This window comes from Pelobates fuscus, chromosome 3 (genome assembly GCF_036172605.1).
Source record: "Pelobates fuscus isolate aPelFus1 chromosome 3, aPelFus1.pri, whole genome shotgun sequence".
NCBI classification, from domain to species: Eukaryota; Metazoa; Chordata; class Amphibia; order Anura; family Pelobatidae; genus Pelobates; species Pelobates fuscus.
The window spans coordinates 263540271-263567755 of NC_086319.1; positions in this window are offsets into that span (position 1 = coordinate 263540271).

Below are 27485 nucleotides of genomic sequence, written 5' to 3' on the forward strand. Positions count from 1 at the left end.
AGGGGTAGAATGTAAGGGATGGATAGAGTAAAGGGATGGGTAAACCGGAAAGTGTAGAATAGAAATAGAAGGAAAAAGAAAAACATATAATACAAATATTGCCTGGTCTTACCTATAGCCAGGTCCAAACGGGGTATACCGTCCCATCTCCCCCGGGTTGTATATACAATCTCCGGAGCAGCGGGGACGCAGACCAACCTACAAAGGTACCTCCAGGGTACCCACATAGTTACAAAACGCAACATATTATACATATAAGTGAAAACAACGACGGATATAACCGTAACCACCAGCACATGAACTATGAGGCTATGAGGAGCTAAGTCCCCTGCATACATTGAACCAATATAAGCCCACCCTCTGGGGAACTCCTTCACGCCTCCTGTGGCTCACCCCATCGCAAGTGTGGGGTGTGCTCGGTCCCCCTCATGGCCCCCCGCTGTCTAGAGGGGAAGTAACCCCACCCCGTGGCCAAATGGGGGCTATAAACATAAGAAACCCACCCATAAGGCCCCACATCCCTTTTGGGTTCCCACCTATAAGTCGGCAGCGCTGCGGGTATAAGTAACCAGAGTGCTAAGTGTGGCCAAGCGAAAGGGGAAGGGGGGGACTATGGGGACAGGGGCGGACGGGAGGGGGAAAGAAACCAAAAGATTGCAGAAAATCGTACAGGGGGTTAAACCCATAAGACCCTCCCCCACCCCCGCATATTACCAACATCATCACAGTCTCAATTCGGGTAATCAAATGTTTCGGTGGCCTTCTCCGTTGAGATTGAAAATTCGCTACCTTTGCCCAAAAACCCACATGTAAGCCACCTGAATACAGTCCCCCCCTCCGCCCGACCCCCATGTGTAAGCCATCAGGCTACAGGCCTCTCCATCCCCCGCCCGCCTCCCAAACGCAAGCTTTCCAGAATGTGGTCCCCCCCTCCCGACCCCCACTCGCAAACAGTCACAAAGCAGACCCCCCCACCTCGGCAGCGGGCCACATCCCATCAAGTGGGGGAAAGCAGACCCCAAAAAGAGCCCCCATATGCCTGCCGTGGATTGGGGACCAAGAACATATATATGAGAGCCGGGCTCCCGAGGCCTCTCCCCGCCGCCCAAACAACAAGGTATCCCAATCCGCCACCCTAGGGCCCGACCTTTATGTCACCCAAAAATGAAAAATAACCCTCCCAAGCAGCGCCTATAATTCCCCCACACCTTCTTCCAGTGACTCCAAGGAGGCCTCCCGCCCGGTTCATCATTCGTCGGCAGAGATCCACTCACGAGGAAGGGGTCTCAGCTCCTCCGACAGTGGGGTAGACACCTCCAACTCCACAGGCTCCTGCACTCCCAGCTCCCGCAGAAATGTTGTCGGGTCGCCGTCCAGATGCAGGACTTTGGTGCGGCCCTCCTTAAATGCTAGTAGGCGGAAAGGGTATCCCCAGGCATACCTGATCTGATGTTTCTGTAGCATAGTGGTGATCGGTCGCCATGCTCTCCGTTGTTGCAAGGTAGTCGGGGTTAAATCCTGAAACAGGGACAATTCCGCGCCCTTGTAGTGGATGGGGCCATGTCTACCGCGTCTCATGAGGGCTTCTTTCGTAGGAAAATGCAGGAATTTGATAATGACATCCCTGGGGGGTTGGTTCTCTGCCCGCCTCGCCCGGAGCGCTCTGTGGGCTCTCTCAATGTGCCACTGATGATCAGGCACCTCGGGCATAAGCGGCTTAAATATAGCGGTGACTACTGCAATCAGGGAGCCTTCCCCCTCCTGCTCTGGGAGGCCCCTTAAACGAATATTGTTCCTGCGCGACCTGTTACCCAGGTCGTCAAGGGCAGCTTCGGCCAACGCCAGCCTAGTGGTCAGGTGGTTGATCTGGGCCACGGCTGCGTTGTGGGAGACCGTTGTGGCCTCCTGCCGCTGCTCAAGTGCCGCAGTTCTGGCACCCACAGCCTGAATTTCCCGCTTCACTTCGTCAGTGTTTCTAACTATTTCTGTGGCTAGGTATGACCTTACCTCCGCCAGCGTTTCCAGTATTTGAGCGGCAGTGGCTTCAGATGGAACGCGGGCTGGTGTAGTCCCCGGGCTAGGTGGTGTGCGTGTGACCGTCCGCCATCTTGGGTGCTCAGCCTCGTGGCGCGGGAGGCCGCGAACAGGTCGGACACCGTTGCGCCCTGTTCCACTAACTTTTTCTGCTGCTTCTTAGGGGCTCTCTTATCCATGGCCGCTCCCCGGTATTTTCTCTGCTAGTGTGCAGTTTTTTCGTGCTGTAGTAAGCTGTTGGTCTGGTGTTCCGTGCGGAGCTTCAGCCGGACACGTCCAGCTTGCTCCGTCTGCAGACCACGCCCCCAAATCATTCAGTTTCAAAACATTTTTAAAACCACATTAAAGGGACACTATAGTCACCTGAACAACTTTAGCTTAGTGAAGCAGTTTTGGTGTATAGAACATGTCCCTGCAGCCTCACTGCTCAATCCTCTGCCATTTAGGAGTTAAATCCCTTTGTTTATGAACCCTAGCCACACCTCCCTGAATGTGACTTGCACAGCCTTCCATAAACACTTCCTGTAAAGAGAGCCCTATTTAGGCTTTCTTTATTGCAAGTTCTGTTTAATTAAGATTTTCTTATCCCCTGCTATGTTAATAGCTTGCTAGACCCTGCAAGAGCCTCCTGTATGTGATTAAAGTTCAATTTAGAGATTGAGATACAATTATTTAAGGTAAATTACATCTGTTTGAAAGTGAAACCAGTTTTTTTTTTTCATGCAGGCTCTGTCAATCATAGCCAGGGGAGGTGTGGCTAGGGCTGCATAAACAGAAACAAAGTGATTTAACTCCTAAATGACAGTGAACGGAGCAGTGAAATTGCAGGGGAATGATCTATACACTAAAACTGCTTTATTTAGCTAAAGTAATTTAGGTGACTATAGTGTTCCTTTAAAGAAGACCCAAAGTTTTTAAAAATGTTGTGCTATAGAGAAAATCTCCCCCTCCCCCCCTTGGCGGGGTGGAAACCTCCTCAAAATTTTAGGAAGAAAAGAGATGAGTTGGGTTTTTAAGTTAAACAGTTTGGCAACTTATGGGTTAAATGCAGATTTTGACCTTTTAAACATTTTATAATATGCAAGCTTTTAAATGTATTTTTGTTCTTTGCCTTTTTATTGTGTGCTTTTGTAATGTTTTTTATGCATATCTCACCTTTGATGTCATCATTCCCTTTATTTCCCAATGCATTTTATTCTCTTTGCTTATATCTTTTTATACTTAAAAAAAAAAAAAAATATTTCTATCTATTTTGTAACCCACAGACATAATGTCAGTTTTACCTATAGTGCTATATTTATTTTGCTATACTCCTCTCTTATATTAAGGTCCACATTAAGTTTCATATTTTTACTCTTTTATCTTTCCATTTGTTTTTTTGGTTTTTAATCTTGTACTTTTTTACTACCACAATTTCCTTCCCCTAGTAAATTCCCCATGCTCCCCTTTGTCCTTTCCCCAGCAGGTTGCTCCTTTTACTTTTTCTCCTTTCACCCTCTAGTAGTTTTACCAACTGCTTTGAGCTAGGAGGATAGCCCCACCCTATCTCCATGACAACACAGTCATGTGATCAGCAGCCATCTTGGTACACCACCTTTGGAGTGCTCTTGCAGCCACAAAAACGCTAGTTTTGAGTGTTTTTCACATAAGCCCTTTTCCTCACAATTCAGGGCTCCCTCCTCACCTATGGGCTGAAGTTTAATGTATGTTACTTTAAATGTATTCATTTTCTAACTGCACAACTGCAATGTCATAATCTCCTTCACTGCTTTAGAGTACCTTGTATTTTAAAATTGTAAACTTGTTTGTAGCTGACTACCTGTAAGTCACATGACCTGTGACATCACTTGAGCCTCTCATTCTTAATTCTGGAGGCAATTTAACACTTTAAACACACTTTAAAAATAAAATAAATAAAAAAAGCCCCTTTGGGTGAAAATGCGTTAGTGTTTTTATGTTATAGGTTTTATTATCTTTGTTTTAAATAAAACTCGTTTTTTACCTTACCTGGACCTTCCTGATTTTATCCTGAAGAGCCACAGTTTCTGCCTCCTTGGTGGGGAGGAAACCACCTATGCTACACAAGATTGAGAAAAAAATTAATTTTTGCTCGACTTTTGTGAGTATACCTCCTTTTATTTTGCTTTTTATAACAACAAAACAGAGAGCACTATTTTTCTGTTTTTATTCTCATTTTATGTACTTGGTGAATATATGTGACACTGCAATTTGGAGGGAAATACCCGTGAACGTTCGACACTCTGACGCTTAAACCTGACCTATCATCTACAAGGAACCAAGCTGAGCGACATATCCACAGGCGGGGATCATACAGCCCCGGCTCATATATCTGGAGCTGAACATAAGCTCCAGAAAATTGTAAGTGGCATTTTTCTCATTTCACCTTACTACATATAGAAAATACTACACTATATTCTGTTTTTTGTCCTCATATTTTCCATATATATCACTATACGAGTTTGAGGACACCCAGAAGGCGCTGCTTCCCTGTACCCTTTCCTGACTTTTAGACCTTTAGTTGCTAAATGACCACGTATTACAATTTGGTGAATAAATCCTACTGCTCCCGCAATCCCAGGCGTCTCTTTGACACCTTTAATTCTCTTCTTCGCCCTGCTGTGGCCACCCCCCAAACTAACCTTACTACTGCTAACTTTGCATGTTACTTTACTGACAAGATTGAACAGCTAAGGAAATCATTCTCCCCTCCTTGCCATTCTGTTTCTCAACCACACATAGATCATGCCTTTCCTACCCTTCAGACATTCTCCCCGGCTACTGACCAAGAGGTGGCTACTCTTCTCTTTTCCTCTTGCCCCACCATTTACCCACTCGATCCTGTCCCATCTCACCTTATTAGATCTCTCTCCACTTGTCTTGTGCCTTCCTTAACGCACATCTTCAACTGCTCTCTCTTTTCTGGCATTGTCCCTGCTGACCTTAAACATGCCACTGTAGTACCTATACTAAAAAGAACATCCCTCGACCCATCCACCCCCTCTAACTATCGTCTAACTATCGTACCATATTCCTGCTCCCTTTTTCCTCAAAGCTTCTGGAAAGACTTGTCTTTACCCGTGTGTCTCATTTCCTCAATTCCAACTCTCTCCTTGACCCTCTTAAATCTGGCTCCCGCCCTCTCCACTCTACTGAGACTGCGCTTATCAAAGTTACTAATGACCTAATCGCAGCTAAATCCAAAGGCCTAATTCTTCTTGACCTCTCTGTGGCCTTTGACACCGTTGATCATGCTCTCCTTCTTCAAACTCTTCAATCACTTGGTCTCTGTGACTCTGTCCTCTCGTGGTTTTCCTCTTATCTCTCCCAACGCTCATTCAGTGTCTCCTTTTCTAATGATACCTCCTCCCCTCGTCCTGTCTCAGTTGGAGTCCCCCAAGGCTCTGTCCTTGGTCCCCTTCTATTTTCTCTTTATACTGCCTCTCATGGCAAACTTATTACCTCTTTTGGATTCCACTACCACCTGTACGCTGATGACACCCAGTAATATCTCTCCTCCCAGGACCTCTCCCCTGCCGTCCTGCAACGTGTCAATGCTTGCCTTTCTTCCATCTCTGACTGGATGTCCTCCCGCTTTCTGCCAGACTGATTTTCCTCTCTTGTCATTTCTCTCACAACTCACCCCTCTGACAGTCCTTACATTGGCTTCCTGTATGCTCTAGGAGTCAATTCAAGGTACTAGTGTTAAAGCACTGAACAACTCTAACCCCGCTTATATCTCCTCACAGATACATTGGTACCACCTCCTGTCCGTTGTCCGCACCCGTACCGTCAACTCACGCTTGCAGGACTTCTCGCGGGCGGCTCCCTTCCTATGGAATAGCCTGCCTACCGCCATCAGACTCTCCCCTAGTCTTGCATCTTTTAAGAAGTGCCTTAAAACCCATCTCTTTAGGAAAGCTTATGGCCTCCAAGACTAACCTCTACCTCACATACCTGTCTCTTGCTCTCTCCTAAAGGGCAGCCCACCTTATTTGACTGCAAATTCCTGTCCTAATATGTTTTACACCCCACCTCCTATAGAATGTAAGCTGGATTGAACAGGGTCCTCTTCAACCTATTGTTCCCATAAGGTTTCTGTAATTGTCCTATTTATAGTTAAATCCCCCTCTCATAATATTGTAAAGCGCTACGGAATCTGTTGGCGCTATATAAATGGCAATAATAATAATAATAATAATATGTGTTTTTGAAATATTGGTAGAAATAAGGGTGTGGTATTTATACCTTATGGGGTAGACAAACTTGAAAATTCAGCCCTGCCTATATTTTTTCATTATTTAAGATTAGACATATTTTGCATGACAAACAGAATATGGAGAAGAGGTCGGATACAGGACTTGTGCAAAATATAGAACATTATTTAAGGTTAAAAAAGGGTGGAGGGGGGCGGGGCCTGACCGCCGGTCGGATCAGACACGCTTTGTCTGAGCTCCGGCCTCTGAGCTGGAATACCGGAGCCAACTGCGGATCTTAAACACGACACCGACCTGAAACTGTGCTCACTGCACCACCAAGACAACTGTGACCCAGGGGATACCCAACAGGAACATCCACGGCGCCAAAGTGACCCGGCCGAGGCCTGAGGCCTACGAGCTTGAGCCGAGAGAGACGGCCGCTCTCCCGGTTCTCCAGCCGGCGGTCTGCTGCTCCCCCCCCCCCTCTGGACCGGGGGGGTCATCCCGGTATCCATGGGCAGCAGCCACCGCAAACCGTACCGCCTTCACTTCGGCCACACCGAGCAATGAGATCCGTACATGTACTCCCAAGATGGCCGACCAATACCCATCCTGTGCACAAAAAGCCCCACGCCAGCACGCCTAACTAGCCCCAACGCCTGCTACACGAAGGAGGGGAATGTGGAGACAGGGGGAGAGCAAGACCTCCCTGGGTCCTTTACCGAAATCGATACCGCTACAGGGTAAGCCAACCAGCGCACCCGACATGCCTGCCATCCAGCGGCCCCAGCAACCCTCGACTGACAAAGAGCAGCCCCACATGTGAAAACCACAAAGCACACAGCGATGCCGCAAGGTTGTTGGCAGGCGGGTGGAATCGACAGGAACCCAATCCACGACCCACCGGAGACTGAACCCCGATGAAGCACCTACCCTGCCACGCAAGACAAGCCACCAAAATTGGTATCGGATGACGCAATCCCGACCGGTGCACCCAGAGGCCCGCAGTTTAAGACCCTCACAGAGACTTTAGATAAGCAACTAACTGGCAGCCTCAGATCTGAGAGGTCCAGCGGTACGCTGCTGCCGTTTTTCTTTTTCTAGGCATGTTCCCCATGTCAGACCTCACACAGAGCTTGGTAGCAGAGCGGGACCCGACTCGACACCAGCGGTCACTTGCATACCGGCTTACTTAATTGACCATCCTAGATAACACTCCTCATGTCTGTAGTATACTGCCTGTAAACTTACTCTGTTTTGCTTGCAGACACGCATAACTCACAATGTTGGGGACCCAGTGCTGAGATGTACATAAATGCAATGCTTTCCCTCTGTGTCTCTCCTCTGTCTTTTCTTGCCTGACGGGCTCACCTTGATTCTTAACTAAACGAGAATTTAAACTGTTGTAACTATGGCATAAATATGCATGTTTACCCTCCTCAGAAAAGCAATGCCATGTATTTAACATAATCTTAAACTTAACTAAATCAATCATACGCCTGTCTAGCTTAGCATGTTTAAAACAATCTACGATGTTACAAAGCCAGATATTCTCAAGTTTAAAAAAAAAAAAAATGTGCTGATTAATCTGCCACACTTTAAAATGCAATGGAAAATGCCTGCAGCTACTGTCGTGGTCCTGCACGCTTGTTGTTACTTCATGCACAAGTAAAATAAAGAATTTAAAAAAAAAAAAAAAAAAAAAAGGGTGGAGGGAGAGGAGCTAGACACTTTTTGAGTGGAAGGATGTCCATAAGTTTGGTTTCCTTGCTTTTGTCCAGCATGTGTGACAGTCAGTGGGGCATTTTTTAACCATGTGACTGCTAGTAGTCTGCAGACAGCACAATCTTGTTAAATAATTTAAGTGGTGTGCATTGAGGCTCTCCAGTGAGTGGGAAAGTAAGGCCAAAAGAAAAGCAAAATAATATATTTTATTAGAAGTACCTTCAGTGTAGTCTAATATGGCACAACTTTACGGCCACTCCACATCCATGTGGTGGTATATCTTTCACTGCCTGCAGAAGTGTCAACATAGGTTGTCGAGAGATTGCCCATCTGATAGTATTACTAGTGTATCATCTCAATACAATTTTGTACATTGTCCTGGCATTAAACAGATAATGTTGCTTGCTGAATCCTAAAATGAGTCTTTATATCTGAAAAGGTATTGGGCCTGCTTAAAGGGACACTCCAGGTACCAAAACAACTTCATATATATAGTTATTGTAGTGCTCCCCGAAGGCACTCTTACCTCAAGAGAGTAAACTGTTCTCTGGAAAAGGTACATTTCGTTCCAAGCCAGTTTTGTGAATGGGGAGTCAGCTGACCGTTCTCAGCCAATCAGTGGAGCCCCTGCCTGGCAATACTCCATGCTTTCTGATTCTGAAAATTCAGAAGCTGGAAGCCGCATTGGGGGGAGTGGACATCACCGCTGGAGGCAACTTTGGGATTAAACCATTCTCGAACAGTTTAACTCCTTGAGGTAAGAGTGCTTCCTGGGGCCTCCTGGCACCATACAGTGCGGGAAAAAAAGTATTTGATCCCCTGCTGATTTTGAACATTTGCCCACTGACAAAGAAATTATCATTCTATAATTTTAATGGTAGGTGTGATGTAGATTAATTTAAAAATAAACAAATATGTTTAAATGTCTATCTGTTCCTGTCCAAATCTGAGATGATTAAATTGCGTATACGCAGAAGTAAATTCACACTGACACACGGAGTTGAGGTTAAAAGCACTTCGAGAAAATGTAATGGCATCTGATTAAAAGCGGGCTCGCAGACCCTTATAAGAGCAAAATTACATCATCATTGAATATCAAGATAACAACAAATAAACATCATTAATTGGATTAGGTGTTAAGTGGTTATGTCAATGTCCACCCATCAATATTATTTATTGGCTACTAAGTGGCTGACTAGGTACTAAGTGGCTGACTAGGTGTCCTCCCACCGGGAGGTGGCGTCATTCTGGACACGGGTGTGGACAGATGGCTCAAGCGCCATCTTACCCAGCACGAGGCTTACTCGGTGGGAAGGGGGGCTTGGGCGTCATTTTGGGTAGTTAGTGATGTCAGACTCGGGGTCAGGTTCAGGGTCTTTTTTATGAAAGAACATTTCATTAGAGCAGTTTTCACATGGCCTAGCTATAGTATACTTTGTTTCACATTACAGGAACTTGATAATTCCGGTGTTAGTCATGTCCTTCTAGAAAATACATTCTCTATTCAATATTCTAAATGCTGTTATGAAAATCTGTCATGTAATGTAGTTATAATGGAGTTAGTACAAAAATTAAATACAGGATCAATAAAGGTTTTTTAATAATTCTACATCAGTCCCCCCTATGAAATGTTAGATTCTAAAAAAGATAAACTTTATTTGTTAATACCAGAAGATGTGTTAGCCCAAAGGCACAGAAACCCAGTGACCGCTAGCTAGGTGTTATTGCAAAGTGCAATTCTGTCCCTTCCTTTCCCTAACAGGCTGCAGCACATCCGTCAATACGGTCAGGAAATCTCTTCACTCCGCTGGTAACCCGCGGTGGCTTATCCACCACATCTCCGCACGGCAGTCAGTTCCATAGAGACGGACGCTGTCCCTAAGCTGGTTCCCTACCTAGAACTCTTGCACTTTATCAGTAAAAGGGATAGGTTGCAGCGGTATACAGGGTGAGTTGAAATCTTGGAAATCTTGATCATCAACCGTCAGATGTGCAAAAGTTGGTCTACAGTCTTCTGTAGGAATTTTCTCAGACAGGGGAGGACACAACAAACGAGAAGAGCGAAAATAAAAAGAGAAATTAGTATTGCCATACCAATATGCATTAAAGCTTTTTGCCATCCTGTCATCCAACCATCTTTCCCAGGGATCTTTTATCCCAGAGTTCCTTTTAAATTCTTCAGAGAGTTTATTTAATTTCTCTATGGCCATGGTGACTTTACCATTGGGACCTGTGTTTTCTGGGATGTACGTACAACAGGTCATGGTGTCGGGCAATATTTTACATACGCCCCCTTTTTCAGCTAGAATCATGTCTAGGGCCATTCTATTCTGGAAGGACATTTGAGATGTAGCCTGCAGCTGTTCGGCTAAACCTTGGAGGGCATCTCTGGTGTAGTTAACAAAGCGTTGTTGGTTGTAATAAATGTAATTTATCCAATTTAAATTCTTGTTTGCAGTAACTATGGTAAAACGTGATTCAAACCCTGCAGCAACTTCATCTCTTGCTTTAAATTCATTGGGCACCCCCCTAGGCACCCCAATGGCATCAATGTAAATGTGAGGGTCAAAACTGCCTCTTACTGGGGCTTCACGCTTAACCTTGGCTGGTGTGTGTATGGACTCATGTATGTTAGGGTGTGTGTCAGAGATAATATGTATAGGCATGATGGCTTTAGCCAGGGTACACTCCCCCCACCATTCCTTGTCCATCCTGGATCTTAGCTGTAAATCCCCACACAACCAGTAAATATCCCCTAATGACCTAGTATGGAATTGCAACAGGTACATAGGGACAGTTCTGTAAGTGGCACAATACCCTTTAGAGAAGTTACCCAAGAACTTACCAATTCCATCATAATTGGCATAACAGGTGTAGTTTCCCTTGTAAACTGTAACACCATCTGGGGGTTTGACATCCTTGGTTAGGAGAGGGTATTCTACTGTCCATGCTTCACAGAGGGACCTATTAAAGTTATAGTGGTAGGCAAAAAGACTCAAAACACATTCTTCTATATCTACTGGCAAAGTCAAAGGTACGGTGCCAAGGTGAGGCCGGGCACCACCACACACATAGCATGCGGTTCTGTTATGTTTGTTGGCATTATATTTCATCCATTCTAACCATAAATTAACATCATTAAAACCTGTTTCAGCGGCCATAGTATCTTCAAAGGTAGGGTTAGCGATGGCCATCATGTCTTTAAAGGACTGGATGTGTGGTTTTAATGGATTTGGGACCATGTGGGTGGCCCCTTGCCACTCTGGAGAGTGGCACATATCTTTTAGGTAGAAGTGCCCCAATTTGTTATAGGAACCTTTCTTCCAATACATTCCCATTACATACTGATCTGCATCCGTTGGGCTGGGATGCTCTATGTTTAGGATTAATTTCATGGGTGTACCTCCTCCAGGCTTCCTTAGGGTCATTCTTTGGAGGAGGGATCTACCATGGTCATCTACCTTAGATAAGGCACTTTTGGGTTTGTAACCCCAGGCAGGCCCAGCATTCCACCCTGCAGCCCCCCAATGGTTACAGTTATGCCCCCATTGTTTGTCAACTACACAAACATAGGGGTCCTTTACATGTGGGGTATCTCTATAGATAGTTTGAATTTGTGACGTAGGAAATGGGCAGTCTACAATGTCACAGTAATCAAAAGTGTATGTAGCCACACGGGTACATGAGGAATTGTACCAGAAGGTATACCCACTGGCATCTTTAGTAATGGCTACTGTTGAGCCTTAATTAGGCTAATTAAGGAGATGATGTACCAGAGGTACATGGTTGTGCGGTATCTGCTTCCTCTGGGGCAGGAGTCTTCTTGCAGTGGGAAGCGGTGATCCAATGTGGCCTGTTGGCCAACTTGACGGAAGTTGAAGTGATCAGGAGAACTTGGAATGGTCCGTCAAATCTTGGTTCCAGGGTGTGTTTACGCACAAATCTCTTGACCAGAACCCAATCTCTGGGAAGCAGGTTGTGGGTACCCGTATCAAAATCGGGATCTGGAATTGAAGAGAAAACTTGGGCATGTATTTTGTTCAAAGCACTTGCAAGTTCAGTTACATAATCTACTAAAACATCGGTTTGAAGCTGTAACTGCTGAGGGTAATAACAACCTAACCTAGGTGCAGTCCCAAATAGAATCTCATATGGGGATAGTGAATGCTTCCCTCTAGGTGTGTGTCTGACGCTGAATAGAGCTATTGACAAGCTTTCTGGCCAGGGCATCTTTGTTTCTTGTGACATTTTTAACATTCTAGCTTTTAGGGTGCCATTCATGCGTTCCACTTTGCCACTACTTTGTGGGTGGTAAGGGGTGTGAAAAGCTAGGGTCACTCCCAGAGCAGTCCAAATTTCTTTAGTCACTGTTGCAGTAAAAGCTGGGCCCTGGTCACTCTCAATAACTTCTGGTAGTCCAAATCTACATACAATTTCTGTGAGCAGACGTCTTGCTGTTTTTTTGGCAGTAATGTTGGTTACTGGATAGGCTTCTGGCCAGCCTGAAAACATGTCCACTATTACTAGTGCATATTTATGAGGCCCACTCTTGGGCATTTGTATGTGGTCAATCTGAATTCTCTGGAATGGGTATGTAGGCTTGGCCAGGTGTTTCAAGGGTACTTTGGTTGGTTTCCCTGGATTGCATTTTGCGCAAATAACACAGGCCTTGCAGAAGTTGTTGACCAGGGTTGTAATTCCGGGTGCCTCATAATACTTCTGTATGAGGGCAGCCATTAAGTCTTTTGACAGATGTGCAGGTCCATGTGCCCATTGGACAACTGCTGGATATAAATGCTTAGGAAGGCAGAATCTAAGGTTGTTGTAGTATACTCCATCCTTCAGGACTGCTCCTTTCTTCTTCCATTTCTGTATTTCTTCGGGGGCAGTTGTAGCTTGCTGTTCCCGTAGGATTCTTAGGTCAGTAGGAAGAGTCTGCAAGGTGAAAATAGGAATTTCTTCGTGTCCGGACACTCCTTCATCCACTTCCTGCAACTTTCTTGCTGCTTGCTTAGCAGCCTGATCAGCTAAGTGGTTGCTCTTTGCTTCATCTGTATCCAATTTCCCATGTGCCTTTACTTTCAAAATGGCCACTTCTTCCGGGAGTAGGAGGGCATCCATTAGTTCCTTGATTGCAGAACTGTGTTTGACTGGCGTACCGGCGGTGGTAAGAAATCCTCTTGTTTTCCAAATTAGTCCGAAGTCATGTGCCACACCCAGAGCGTATCTTGAATCTGTGTAGATGTTGGCACGTTTTCCTTCGGAGATCTTGCATGCTGAAGTCAGGGCTTGCAATTCAGCTTCTTGTGCAGACATTGTTGGCGGTAAAGATGATGACTTGATAATTTCATCTGTTGTGGTTACGGCATATCCTGTGTGGTATTTTCCTTCTTCATCAGCATACCTTGAACCGTCCACAAACAGAGTGAGATCAGGATCTGCTAGTGGATCCTCATGCACAGTTGGTAGGTGTATAGTCTCCATTTTCATCTGTTCAAAACAGTCATGAGGAGTCTCTGGGTCATAATTATTCACTATGACCAGATCTTGAAATTCATTTTCCAGGAAGTGGCGTGGCCATGCTTCCAGATGGTCAATTGTTGGGTATTTGACAATGCCATTTTCCTGTAGCTGTGATTCATTCATGGTGGCCCATAATTTTGCCATGGGCCCAAGGTCATTCCATGATCTTGTTTTCAACTTGGTGACAGGGACATGTGGGATGGCAATGTCCCAATGACGGTACAAGTATTTGAGTTCTGAAGGTAGATGAATCAAGACCATGCTGTTGCCTTCAGAGTCACAGTAGAAGTCTTGTGCAGTGAGTTTCACCTCCACCAGATGATAGAGCTCATCTTCATAGCAAGGTTCAGGAGTGATGTTTGACTTGTACCACATAGTACAGAAGGCATATCCTGCTCCCTCGCAGAGAGGTGTTTGTCCATCATGAAAGGATAAATCAGGATGCATTTTCTTGATGGTATCAGCAAGAAGGTAGATGTAGGTTTCATCCATGATTAACCCATAGTGGATACCTCCCTCAGGTAGTGGGAGAAGAGTGGACGGATTGAGAACTTGACATCTTTGTATGGTAATGTTGTCAGGTAACAGGAGATGACATTGAAGACGTAGGTGTCTTGCAGGAGACACATGCTTGAGTTGTACTTGGTTGATGATGGCAGAGATGTCATGAGGGGCCAAGACAACTAGAGGGTGGCCAAGGACCAGGTCTGCAGTTCTTTCAATAAGTTCTCTTGCTGCAAAAACGGCCCGTAGGCAAGAGGGGGTCCCTCTGGCCACAATATCCAGCTGGCAGGAGAAAAATCCAATAGGCCTTTGACGGCCTCTTAATTCATTTGTTTGAGTAAGGACTCCTGTAGCGTGGCCTTGTCTTTCAGAGACAAATAACTTGAAGGGTTTGGTATAGTCTGGTAGGCCTAGAGCAGGAGCAGATGCAATGGCACGTTTTAGTGTACAGAAGTTATCTTGTGCTTCATTGGACAGGCAGAATGGGTCTGACTTGAGTGCATCATAGAGTGGTTGCATGAGCAGAGAGGCTTCTGGGATCCATGCTCGGCAGTAGGAAATGAGGCCTAAGAAGGCATGTAGAGATTTTGAAGTCCTTGGAGGTGGAATATCCAGTACTGCTCTAACTCGGTCACGAGTGAGATGTCTAGTACCCTGGGATAGACAATGGCCAAGGAAGATGACAGTAGGTTGACAGAATTGAAGCTTGAGGAGTGAAGCTTTGCATCCTTGGTCTGCTAAATAGCAAAGGAGACTAATTGAACATTCTTCTGTTGTGGATATGTCATCTCCACAGAGCAGCAAATCATCCACATACTGGAGTAGGACAACTTTTGGATGGTCTGATTGCCATGGATCAAGGATAGAGCACATGGCCTTTGCAAATTGACTTGGAGAGTTTTGTGCCCCTTGGGGCATGACAGTCCATGTATACTGTTGTTTTTCATGTGTGAAGGCAAACAGGTATTGACAAATTGGATCCAGGGGTACACTGAAGAAGGCATTGGCCAGATCAATGACTGTGAAGTATTTTGCAGAAGGTGGGACCCCAGAGAGCAGAGTGTGTGGGTTTGGTACAATAGGAGTGTCTAGGACTGTTGCTTCATTCACTGCACGGAGATCCTGGACCATTCTATACTTCTCTGGTTCACCTTTTGGAGTCTTTTTCTTCACAGGAAATAATGGGGTGTTGCATTTTGATTCACACTTGACAAGAGCACCCTTCTCCAAGAGTGCTTTGATTTGAATTGAGATAGCTGCAGCTTGAGCTGGTTTTAAAGGGTATTGTGGTTTCCTTGGTAGCTTTGCTCCTGGAATGAGTTTTACCACCACAGGTGGAACTTTTAGGTGACCTATGTCCTCTAGGCCTGAGGACCACAGTTTTGCAGGTACTTGTGTCTTTAGTGAATCTGGGAAATTGGACCTCAGTTCCTTTGCATCCTCATGTGGATTTTCTAAATGGAGCATCAGAGGCAGGGAGCACAAGGCTGAGGTGTCTGACACAGATAGAGTGAACTCTATCTGGAGTGAAGATGATAGATGCCTGCAGGCGTGAGAGGACATCAGCGCCTAACAGGTTAATGGGGCATGTGGAGGATACCACAAAAAGAGCAAGCAAGCTAGGGTAGTTGCCAACTCGTAATGGAGTTGTTAAAGGACTGTGCCTTGGTAGGCCATCCACTCCTACACGAGAGACATCAATATTTGACAGAAATGATGGGTCTGGCAGATCTTGTTCTCGTAGAACACTTCGGGCTGCACCTGTGTCAACAAGAAATGTGGTAGGTTGTCCTTCAATGGGTAGAGTCACAGTGGCAAGTGGCCCCCCCTTATCCCCTGTAGACACTGCCATGACAGGGGTTAATGACACAGGCGTGCCAATTTCCTAATCATCTGGTTCCTCTACAATTGGAACTGCCTTTGAGGCCTTGGGGACATGTGCAGCCTTTGTCACTTTCTTGGGTTCTGGACATTCACCCCTGAAGTGACCTTTAGCACCACAATTAAAGCAATGTCCATCCTCGGGTTTAGTACCTTTTGGAACAGGTCCGGGGCGGGACACCATGAGGGGAGCTGAATTGGGCCTTCTAGAAGTCTGGGCAGATTCCAGACCCCTAGCAACTAGGAGTAAGGTATCCAGAGGGACTACTTTATATTCAGGGCGTGCAGCAATGATTCCCTTGCGTATGGAGTCTTTGACACCTTGGACAAATGCACCAGACAGCATTTGAGAATGGATCTTGTCTGTCAGATCAAATCCCAAATCTGTAAACAGTTGAAACAGTCTTGCATGAAACTTTTCCACTGATTCTCCTTTTTCCTGTACAATATCAGTAAGGCCAGCAGCCTGATCTGCAAGTTTGTCCTTAGCCCATTCCTTTAACTGGTTGCAGAATGCCACTCCGGAGGGGTAATCAATGTCACTTATAAGCAAATCTGTGCTGAGGTGGCGGGCAATGCTGGGCCAGTATGCATCTCCGGCTTTAATAGCACAAATACTCAGTAAATCACGCCATGCGGCGGAATAAGTCTTTTGAATCTGAACTATTCCTCGGTAAAAGGGCATAGGTTGCTTTTCTGGGTCAGGGAGTGATTTCATCAGAGCACTAGCCTGAGTAGGATTAAAAGCTACATATTTAGGAGGGGCCTGATCCCCCCCGGCCCGTATGTCCGAAAGGATCATCGAGGGAACGGCGAGGCGGAGGCCCCGTGGCATCCTGTGAGCCCTGGGATGCCTCCTCATACTCATCTTCGTCTGGGACCTGGACCCCTCTGAGCAGTGGGGCCGCTTGAGGTGTCAGAACCGGGGGAAATGCGGGAATCCCGGATGCCGGGGTGGCCAGTGGATTATGAGCTTGGGGTGAGTAGTCACCGGGAAGTACCGGCATTAGGGGTGCTGGATAACTGGGGGCCGCCATATTGGAGGCGTGAAAGGAAGCTGCGTTAGGGTTAAGGGAGGTAGTGGCAGCCATGTTGAATGTGGGCATATCCGGGGTAGACTGTACCGGATTGGGCGTGAACGGGGTCTGGGGAGTGGCTTGGGAAAGGAAGTAGGCTTGGTTTGGATAGGGCAGGGCCATGTGGTAAGGGAAGGGGTATGGCCAGGTCATCTGGGCAGGGGCTGAGGTGGAACCTGGGGAGGGCGGGTTAGTTGGGCAGGGATTAGGAAAGGAGGAGGAATATCCTGGGTATGGAAATGAAACTGAAGGGGAGGGAACTTGGGCTGTGGGAGGAATAGGCAGGAGAGAGGACGGAGAGAGATTAGCAGAGGCGGGTGTAGTAGGAGGAGCCGGAGTGGGTGTAGTAGGATTGACAGTAGCGGGTGAGGAGGGGTTAGGGAACTGGGTGGTTGCAAGTGGGAGGGTAGGATTATTGACGGAGAGAGAGCGTAGAGAAGGAATGGCGGATGAAATGTTTGGTTTAGACAGAGAAGGTAGTGTAGGGATGGATGAGGATGATGGGAATGTTAGGGATGATGAAGGGGAGAATAAAGATCCATCAGAATTCAGGACCGGACAAACAGGGGCAATGACGGGATGGGATATGGGAGGATTGGGAGTGGGGAACATGGTCAGCTGGCTGTCACTCATTGCTGACTGAACCTTGGGGATAAACATCCCCTGGGCGCCATTTTGGGGCGCTGGCTGAGGGAATGCCCCAGCAACATAATTATTATGATATACATACAATTTCACACCTTTGTGATCTATTTCTTCCTCAACCCAACCTTCCTGTTGAATAGCTCTTGCTACTTTATACCAGGCTTCTGCAGTACGTAGTAAATCATTATCTGCAAGCTTGCCTTTCTTCTCTGTCAGTAATCTACGCCAGCTTTCTGGCTGCAATCTACCACATGAAGGCACAGCAATTTTACACACTTTAGCAATCTTTTCAATTCCCTTAACCATCTCTTCTCCCTCTCTGTCTTCAACTAGATCACACGCTAACCAGCCCTTACTGGGCTTCCCTAATTCCTGTCCCATTCCCCCTATAAAAGGCGTCCCAGATATAGAGGAAGGAAAATGAAACAGAGTGTCTACAATGCTCGACTGCCACTTGGAAGGGTGGGTCCCCCCAAGTGCGTCTTCCCAAAACGTAGACTAGTCACTAATTCCGCCTACCCGAGGTAGCCACGGATTGGAGTGAGGTGAGAAGTGTGTGACCAATCACTTCTCTCACAAGAGAAATAGGAGTGGAAAGTGTAAATAACACAGGAAGTAGAGTAAAAAGTAAAAGTAAAGTGAAAGTAGAGACAGACACAGGAGTTTGAATGACTCCCAATTGAAACAACAATTCAATTGAAATACAGTGCATGCATCACAGTTCAAATAAATTCAACAGTAATCCCTTTCCTTTACTCATGTGACCAAAGCCACCTCCCTCAACCTCGTAGTGTCCCCGCTCGGAGAATGACTTCCTCAAGTCTCACTACCAGCGGCCACAGGAAACAGCAACCATCTCCGACCCGAATCCTGTGTAGCCTCCCTTGTTACAGCGGTCCGATACTCGTGACCACCACTATCCTCACCCCCGTAGCGCCCCTACGAACCCACCCGTAAGTCTCACTACCACGTGGTGCTGGAGACAGCAATGCCTGCTTGAATCCACCCGCCACAAATAAAATTGGAATGCCACCAGCCTCAGCGCTCGAAGCTGGAGGGTACCACCTCTCTGCAAGCAGAGTTATGTGCACAATGAGGTTAGCTAGGCTATCAAAGTGACACCATGGGGAATCCCCAGGAAGCAATGAGTCTACACCCCTCCACAGATTCCCCCCTCCTCTTTTTCCTAACTGCTGCAGCTACCCAGCACCTAAAAGAGGTAAACAGGCAAAAAAGACCCCCAGGAAAACTTCCACAGGTCCACCCCCCTTTTTCCCTACAGCCACAGCCACGTGGCTCCTAAAAGGGGTAAACAGGCAACAGAGGACCCCCAGGCAAACACCACAGGTCCACCCCCCTTTATCCCAAAGGGGCACACAGACAAACACTCCACCCGGGCACTTAAGCTAGAGACAGACTAATGCAAACACACCCAGGCAACAGATAGACTAAATGCAGGTAAACAGATGGGTAACTAAGGCACCGGGCAAGATATTACCTGTCTTTGATGTCCTCCCGGTAGCAGTCACAGACACTGGGACGGGTCAATCAAAGGGGCTGGAACATACCGGATAGGCTCTGCAGTAGTCTCTACCGTGTACTGGGAGGTGATCAGTCTCCTTTCCTTCCCCCAGGATTCCTCCGTCCAGCAGCGTCTTCCTTAGGACGGCTTACCGGCCAGAGGCCATAGCCCGATGCCCCACGTATGGGCGCCAAATTGATGTAGATTAATTTAAAAATAAACAAATATGTTTAAATGTCTATCTGTTCCTGTCCAAATCTGAGATGATTAAATTGCGTATACGCAGAAGTAAATTTGCACTGACACACGGAGTTCAGGTTAAAAGCACTTCGAGAAAATTTAATGGCATCTGATTAAAAGCGGGCTCACAGACCCTTATAAGAGCAAAATTACATCATCATTGAATATCAAGATAACAACAAATAAACATCATTAATTGGATTAGGTGTTAAGTGGTTATGTCAATGTCCACCCATCAATATTATTTATTGGCTCAAGTACTAAGTGGCTGACTAGGTGTCCTCCCACCGGGAGGTGGCGTCATTCTGGACACGGGTGTGGACAGATGGCTCAAGCGCCATCTTACCCAGCACGAGGCTTACTCGGTGGGAAGGGGGGCTTGGGCGTCATTTTGGGTAGTTAGTGATGTCAGACTCGGGGTCAGGTTCAGGGTCTTTTTTATGAAAGAACATTTCATTAGAGCAGTTTTCACATGGCCTAGCTATAGTATACTTTGTTTCACATTACAGGAACTTGATAATTCCGGTGTTAGTCATGTCCTTCTAGAAAATACATTCTCTATTCAATATTCTAAATGCTGTTATGAAAATCTGTCATGTAATGTAGTTAAAATGGAGTTAGTACAAAAATTAAATACAGGATCAATAAAGGATTTTTAATAATTCTACATCAGTCCCCCCTATGAAATGTTAGATTCTAAAAAAGATAAACTTTATTTGTTAATACCAGAAGATGTGTTAGCCCAAAGGCACAGAAACCCAGTGACCGCTAGCTAGGTGTTATTGCAAAGTGCAATTCTGTCCCTTCCTTTCCCTAACAGGCTGCAGCACATCCGTCAATACGGTCAGGAAATCTCTTCACTCCGCTGGTAACCCGCGGTGGCTTATCCACCACATCTCCGCACGGCAGTCAGTTCCATAGAGACGGACGCTGTCCCTAAGCTGGTTCCCTACCTAGAACTCTTGCACTTTATCAGTAAAAGGGATAGTTTGCAGCGGTATACAGGGTGAGTTGAAATCTTGGAAATCTTGATCATCAACCGTCAGATGTGCAAAAGTTGGTGCCGCTTGGTCTACAGTCTTCTGTAGGAATTTTCTCAGACAGGGGAGGACACAACAAACGAGAAGAGCGAAAATAAAAAGAGAAATTAGTATTGCCATACCAATATGCATTAAAGCTTTTTGCCATCCAGTCATCCAACCATCTTTCCCAGGGATCTTTTATCCCAGAGTTTTTAATTCTTCAGAGAGTTTATTTAATTTCTCTATGGCCATGGTGACTTAACCATTGGGACCTGTGTTTTCTGGGATGTACGTACAACAGGTCATGGTGTCGGGCAATATTTTACATACGCCCCCTTTTTCAGCTAGAATCATGTCTAGGGCCATTCTATTCTGGAAGGACATTTGAGATGTAGCCTGCAGCTGTTCGGCTAAACCTACCCACGCCCCCGAAGAGACTGGAGTGAGAGACAGAATACCAAAAAGAATCCAGAAAAAAAAGTTATAAATTGATTTGCATGTCAGTGAGTGAATAAGTATTAAGTATTTGATCCCCTATCAATCAGCAAGATTTCAGGCTTCAAGGTGTCTTTTACACAGATAACGAGCTGAGATTACTGTAACAACTTAATTTAGATGAAGTTGTGTTGGTGTCTGGAGTTCCCTTTTAATGGTTTCCAGTTAAATTATGAAAAAACATCTTAGTCGCCCAGACCACTGCATTTCAATAAAATAGTCTGGGTGCACTGGTCCTGTCATTTTATAATTCTTTATTTTTTTGTGCTTGAATTGTTTCAACAAGAACATATAGATCATGCGATAATAGTGTTGGCACATTGATTGGTTACAATACTGCAGTTTTTAACATGAGGACAGTGAGCACATTTTCGTATGATACACATGTTCGGTTTAAACAGTAAGCTTCTGAATAGTAGTGCTTGTTGTACCCCTGGCATACTCCAAGTGTGGGAGGTGAACTATGCTCGCGTGGGTGATTCAGGGTGGCAGTAACATGTGTGAATGCAAGCTTGTGAGTAAAGGCAGACTGGAGCAGGTGTAAAAGTTAGAGGCCTATATATCAGGGTTGGTCAGGTGCTGAGCATGCCCGGTCGGTACAGGCTGGAGTGTTGTGTGTGTCCGACCCTAGGGATCACAGAACTAGTTTTCAAACTTCTTAACGTAAACCCCTAACCATGCGGTGTAATGGACGCCATCTTACTAACATTGGTGAAAGAGGGTATTCCTCCTTGTAAGGAGGTTGGGGCCTTGGCAACCCCTACTGAGTGATTGAAAGGTCAGCCCTTTAGTCAGACCGCAGTGTAGGTGAACATAACAAAAAAAAAAACATGAAATGCATGAAAAGCAACTAGATTGTAGGTGTGTTGGTGAGAGCTGTGGTTCAGGCAACCTACGTGGGTGCCTTAGTCCCTGGGTGTTTTCAAGTGTCCGGGGCCGGTGGGCTTCGCATTGTTGGGTCTAGAGAGGTGCCGTCTCTGGGCTCATTGTTTGCAGGGTGAGTTACGGCTGAGGAGGGGTCTGGAATAGGGGATAGTCCCAGTGCTTGAAAGAAGTCCTCGGCTCCATACAGAGTTGTGAGGCTGTGGGCAGTCCCGTTACGGTGGACAAGTAAGGAGCCTGTGTTCCCCCACCTATATGGTATGCTGGCTTTCCATTGCGTTGTAGTCACTGTTCCAAAAGACTTGCACCGGAGTAAGGTGGCTCTGGTGATGTCCTGTAAGAACAGGAGCTGGGAGCTTTCAAAAGTTAGAGTCGTTTTGCCCTTCAGGGCTGACATCTGTATCTTGTCATTTGTCTTCACACACCGGAGTATTACATCCCGTGGTGTGTTGGGTGATATGCGGGCTGAGTAAGTCACTCTGTAGATTCCGTCTAGAATGATTTTCTTTGCAGTCGGCTGTGGTAAGACAGATGAGAGTAGGCGCCGGGTGCCAGTTCTTCGGAAGGATACTGTCAGGTCCCAACCTGCCGGCATCTCCGCTACCCTGTGACTTCCGGGTAGACAGAGCTCGGCCACGCCCCCTCCTCTGACGCGGTCTGCCCACGCTACATAGGGAGACCGCGCCAGATTCAAAGGGCTGAATTATTGGAAGCTTACCGGCAACCCGAACTCAGCTAAAGAGATTTCTTCTGCCTCCACTGTGTACCGGAACCGGACTGGGAACCATTGACCTACCTTCTCCTCACCTCGACCACGGATTATCCCAAGACCAACTCTTACCTGCAAGTCCTTCAATTCCTCTCAGGGAAAGCTGAGCAAGCCTGGACTCCCACCACTACAAGATAAGTAGTACTTTACGTCCAAACTGGATTCTGCCTGCTTGCAATTCTGCTTATCCTCTATTTCCTTCAAACTAACTGATATCTCCTGCAACCTACTAATCTAATGCTAATCTGGAAGGTCTCTCTATGCCATGGACTACCTATTGCCTTTATACTAATACGCAATTCTGCTGCTGCTTGTTCCATTTAGCAGTTTCCGATTATTTAAAGAGACAGTACCTGTACTAATTTAAATCATTATCTCCTCTCCTATTCATTAAATAAAACCACCAATTATCTGCAGTTGTGTTCCATATAGTTCCAATTAAAGCATTACAGAATAATTCAGCCTTTTTGTAATGGATCCAGCAGATATCAATTCCAAAATTACTGTATTGAACCAAAGAGTAGATACACTTGCCCAAGGCATGCAAGATCTACAGATTACAAACGAACGGATCCTTACTTATGTAAGAGACTTACAAACACATACTCCTCATACTGTTACGCACTCGGCTAGCGACCCTGCTGTCTGTAATCCCGAAAAATTCTCTGGAGATCGGTCCAAATACAGGGAGTTTCTTAATTCCTGCAAATTATTGATTGCCTTAAAACCTAGATCTTATCCCACTGAAAGATCCAAGGTTTGTTCAGTTATTTCTTTTCTAAGAGGTGAACCTATGGCCTGGGCTCACTCCTTCCTGGAGAACGATGACCCCATCCTAGATTCCTTGGATGAATTTTTTGAAGCCATGTCTCTTCTTTATGAAGATCCCAATAAACAAGCTACAGCGGATTTAACCATTAGAACCTTACATCAAAGAAACAGACCGGTCGAAGATTACATTGCTGAATTTAAAAGATGGGCAACAGAAACTCAACCCGTATCGGGTTATCTGAACCAGTAAAAGATGAACTCTCAAGAACTGAACTGCCCACTACACTGAATACTCTGATTCAACTTTCAATCAGCATTGACAGACGGCTTAGAGAAAGAAAAGCTGAGAAAGCTCTCTCTCGTTCATTATGGAAAAAACCTTTCATTCCGTCAAAGACGCCTGAAAAACTAACAATACAAACAGAACCTATGGACATAGGGGTAATAAGAAGTCCTCTTACTCCAGAAGAGAGAACCAGAAGAAGACAATTAAACCTCTGCATGCATTGTGCTTCACAAGATCATGTGATCCCAGAATGTCCCCTATTGAAACGTCCAAGAGGCGGTAAGCATGCTTCTATTATTTCTATATTGAGTGTACTTCCTCCAAAACCAACCACTAATTTCTCCTCGATTTCTCTCATATTACAGTGGGACAAAGAAAGAATAACGACTGAGGCCATTATTGATTCTGGTGCAAATGGGGTGTTCCTCGATTCATCCTTTGTAACAAAAAATAAAATTCCTTGTGTTCGTAAAAGCACTGCTGTCTCTGTCAGAGTTATTGATGGCTCCTTAATATCCTCGGGCCCCATTCGAAATGAAACTATTCCTTTAAGAATCACCACTAATAATATTCATTCCGAATTTCTTGTGTTTGATGTTATCACATCTCCTCTTTATCCGGTTATACTAGGAATCAACTGGTTAAGGACTCACAATCCACAAATTACATGGTCTCCCTTCTTTCTCACCTTTTGCTCTGCTTATTGTAAAGGAACATGTTTACAACATATCCCCATTTTCCAGGTTACTGAAGAACCGATTATACCTACCTATTATTCCGAGTTTGCAGATGTATTTAGTAAAAAGGAAGCTGAGACTCTTCCACCTCATCGACCCTATGATTGTCCAATAGACCTCATACCTGGTGCCCCTATTCCTTTTGGGCACATTTATCCTCTCTCCGAATCAGAGTTAAAAAACCTCAAGGAATACCTGGATGAAAACCTCCGTAAGGGGTTCAATAGACCTTCCAGCTCACCGGCTGCTTCCAGCATGTTTTTCGTAAGAAATAAAGACCAGACTATACGTCCCATCATAGATTACAGATCTTTAAACAAAATAACAGTTAAAAATCGTTATCCTCTTCCCCTGATAAATGAGTTGATCGAAAGGTTAAGAACAGCTACCATCTATACTAAGCTTGATCTCCGTGGGGCATATAACCTTATTAGAATTAAAGCTAATGATGAATGGAAAACTGCCTTTCGGACCCGATATGGCCTTTATGAGTATCTTGTTATGCCTTTCGGGCTCTGTAACGCCCCCGCAACCTATCATCATTTCATAAACGACATCTTCAGGGATCTTCTAGATGTATGTGTTATCATTTATCTAGATGACATACTTATATACTCTAACAGTCTCGAGGAACACAGGAAACACGTTAGATGGGTGTTATCCAGACTGAGAACTCACAAGTTATACGCCAAACCAGAAAAATGTCTTTTCGATGTTAATGAAATTACCTTTTTAGGGTACGTTATTTCACCTCATACGATAAGAATGGATAATTCCAAAATAGATTGTATTCTTAACTGGCCTACTCCTACTAATGTAAAAGACTTACAACGTTTCCTTGGGTTTGCCAACTTCTATAGGAAGTTCATTAAAAATTACTCCGACGTAGCTCATTCACTTAATCTGCTTAACAGCAATAAACATCCCTTTACTTGGGATGAAAAGGCTCAATCAGCCTTCGATGAATTAGAAAGAAGATTTACAACTGCTCCTATTCTTCAACTGCCGAACCCTGCATTTCTCTATGTCCTGGAAACAGATGTTTCAGAGACAGCTATCGGAGCTGTCCTTTCCCAACACAAAACACCTCAAGATCCTCTCCATCCAGTTGCCTTTTTCTCACGATCCATGTCTCCTGCTGAAAAAAACTACCCTATCGGTGAAAAAGAATTACTGAGTATAAAAGCAGCCTTCGAAACCTGGCGACATCTTCTTGAAGGGACTCAAACTCCTATAATAGTATATACTGACCACAAAAACCTTGAATATCTGCACTCCAACAAAACTCTCTCAGCCAGACAAGTAAGATGGAATCTTTTTTTTTCTCGGTTTAATTTTCAAATTATTTATAGACCCGGATCCAGAAACAAAAAGGCGGATGCCCTGTCCAGAATCCACCAAGGTCCTCCTGTACTTGGAACTCTTCCCTATAAAGTGATTGGAATCATATCATCACTAATAGATGACATAAAAAATATAAAAGAAGAAGCTCTTGAACTTCCCAAGTCAAACAAACTAACAAAGAAAGACGGTATCTACTATTTCAATAACAGAATCTACATTCCTCCCATTTTTAGGAATAAAATACTCGAATTAATACACGATTCTCCATTAACTGGTCATCCTGGTATAAAAAAGACCCTGGAGTTATCTACGAGATATTATTGGTGGCCTCGTCAGGACAAAACCATCGGATCCTATGTCAAAACTTGTTCAACCTGCCAGAGATCCAAGTCTGAACATCATCAGCCATTTGGTCAATTATTGAACCTACCGATCCCGGAAAGACCTTGGCAATCCATTTCAATGGACTTCTTGGTAGAACTCCCTCCTTCCCAGCATCATAACACCATTCTAGTAGTAGTGGACCGCTTTACAAAAATGTCCCATTTTATTCCCTTGAAGAAGTTGCCCTCATCATCTGAACTTGCTAAGGTATTCATCGATACTATAGTGAAACTTCATGGACTCCCTGATGACATCATATCAGATAGAGGGACTCAGTTCACCTCCAAATTTTGGAACGAAATGTGTTCTTCCCTCCATATTCAACGCAAACTATCTTCAGCCTATCATCCCCAAACCAATGGGCAAACAGAAAGAGTTAACCAATGCGTAGAACAATATTTGCGATGTTATTGTTCTTACCTACAAGATGATTGGGTCACATGGTTACCTATGGCAGAATTTGCATACAACAACTCTATTCATACCAGCAGTAAAATGACTCCTTTTTTCTCAAATTATGGGTTCCATCCCTCTTCATTTCCTAAACTAACTATTCCTTCTTCTAACCCCACCGTTTCAAATCAAAACTCTTTCATGTCTTCCCTATTTCTCAAATTACGTGAAAATCTTAAACTCGCTTCGTTTAATCAGAAAAGGTTTTTCGATGCTAAAAGGCAACCTCCTCCTACTTATAAAATAGGTGATCTTGTATGGCTCTTCTCAAAAAACATTGCCTCCAACCGTCCCTCGAAGAAACTGAGTTCCCTCTTTCTTGGTCCTTTCCAAATATTGTCAATCATCAACAATAACGTTGTTAAATTGAAGCTTCCACCTACTTTAAAGCTTCATCCTGTCTTCCATGTTTCCTTGCTTAAACCTCACCTCTCCGACCCTTTCCAGAGGGATGCTATTACTACTCCTGATCCTATTCTGGTACAAGGTGAAGAAGAATACGAGGTCCAAAGGATCCTGGATTCACGGATCCATCGTGGCTCCCTACAGTATCTCATTAGGTGGAAAGGTTACGGAATCGATGAGGACACTTGGGTAAACTCCTCTGTAGTCCATGCAAAAAGGTTGATTGCGGCGTTCCACAGACGCTATCCATCTAAACCTTGTTGATAGCACCCTACGGGTGCTTCTTACGAGGGGGGTACTGTCAGGTCCCAACCTGCCGGCATCTCCGCTACCCTGTGACTTCCGGGTAGACGGAGCTCGGCCACGCCCCCTCCTCTGACGCGGTCTGCCCACGCTACATAGGGAGACCGCGCCAGATTCAAAGGGCTGAATTATTGGAAGCTTACCGGCAACCCGAACTCAGCTAAAGCGATTTCTTCTGCCTCCACTGTGTACCGGAACTGGACTGGGAACCATTGACCTACCTTCTCCTCACCTCGACCACGGATTATCCCAAGACCAACTCTTACC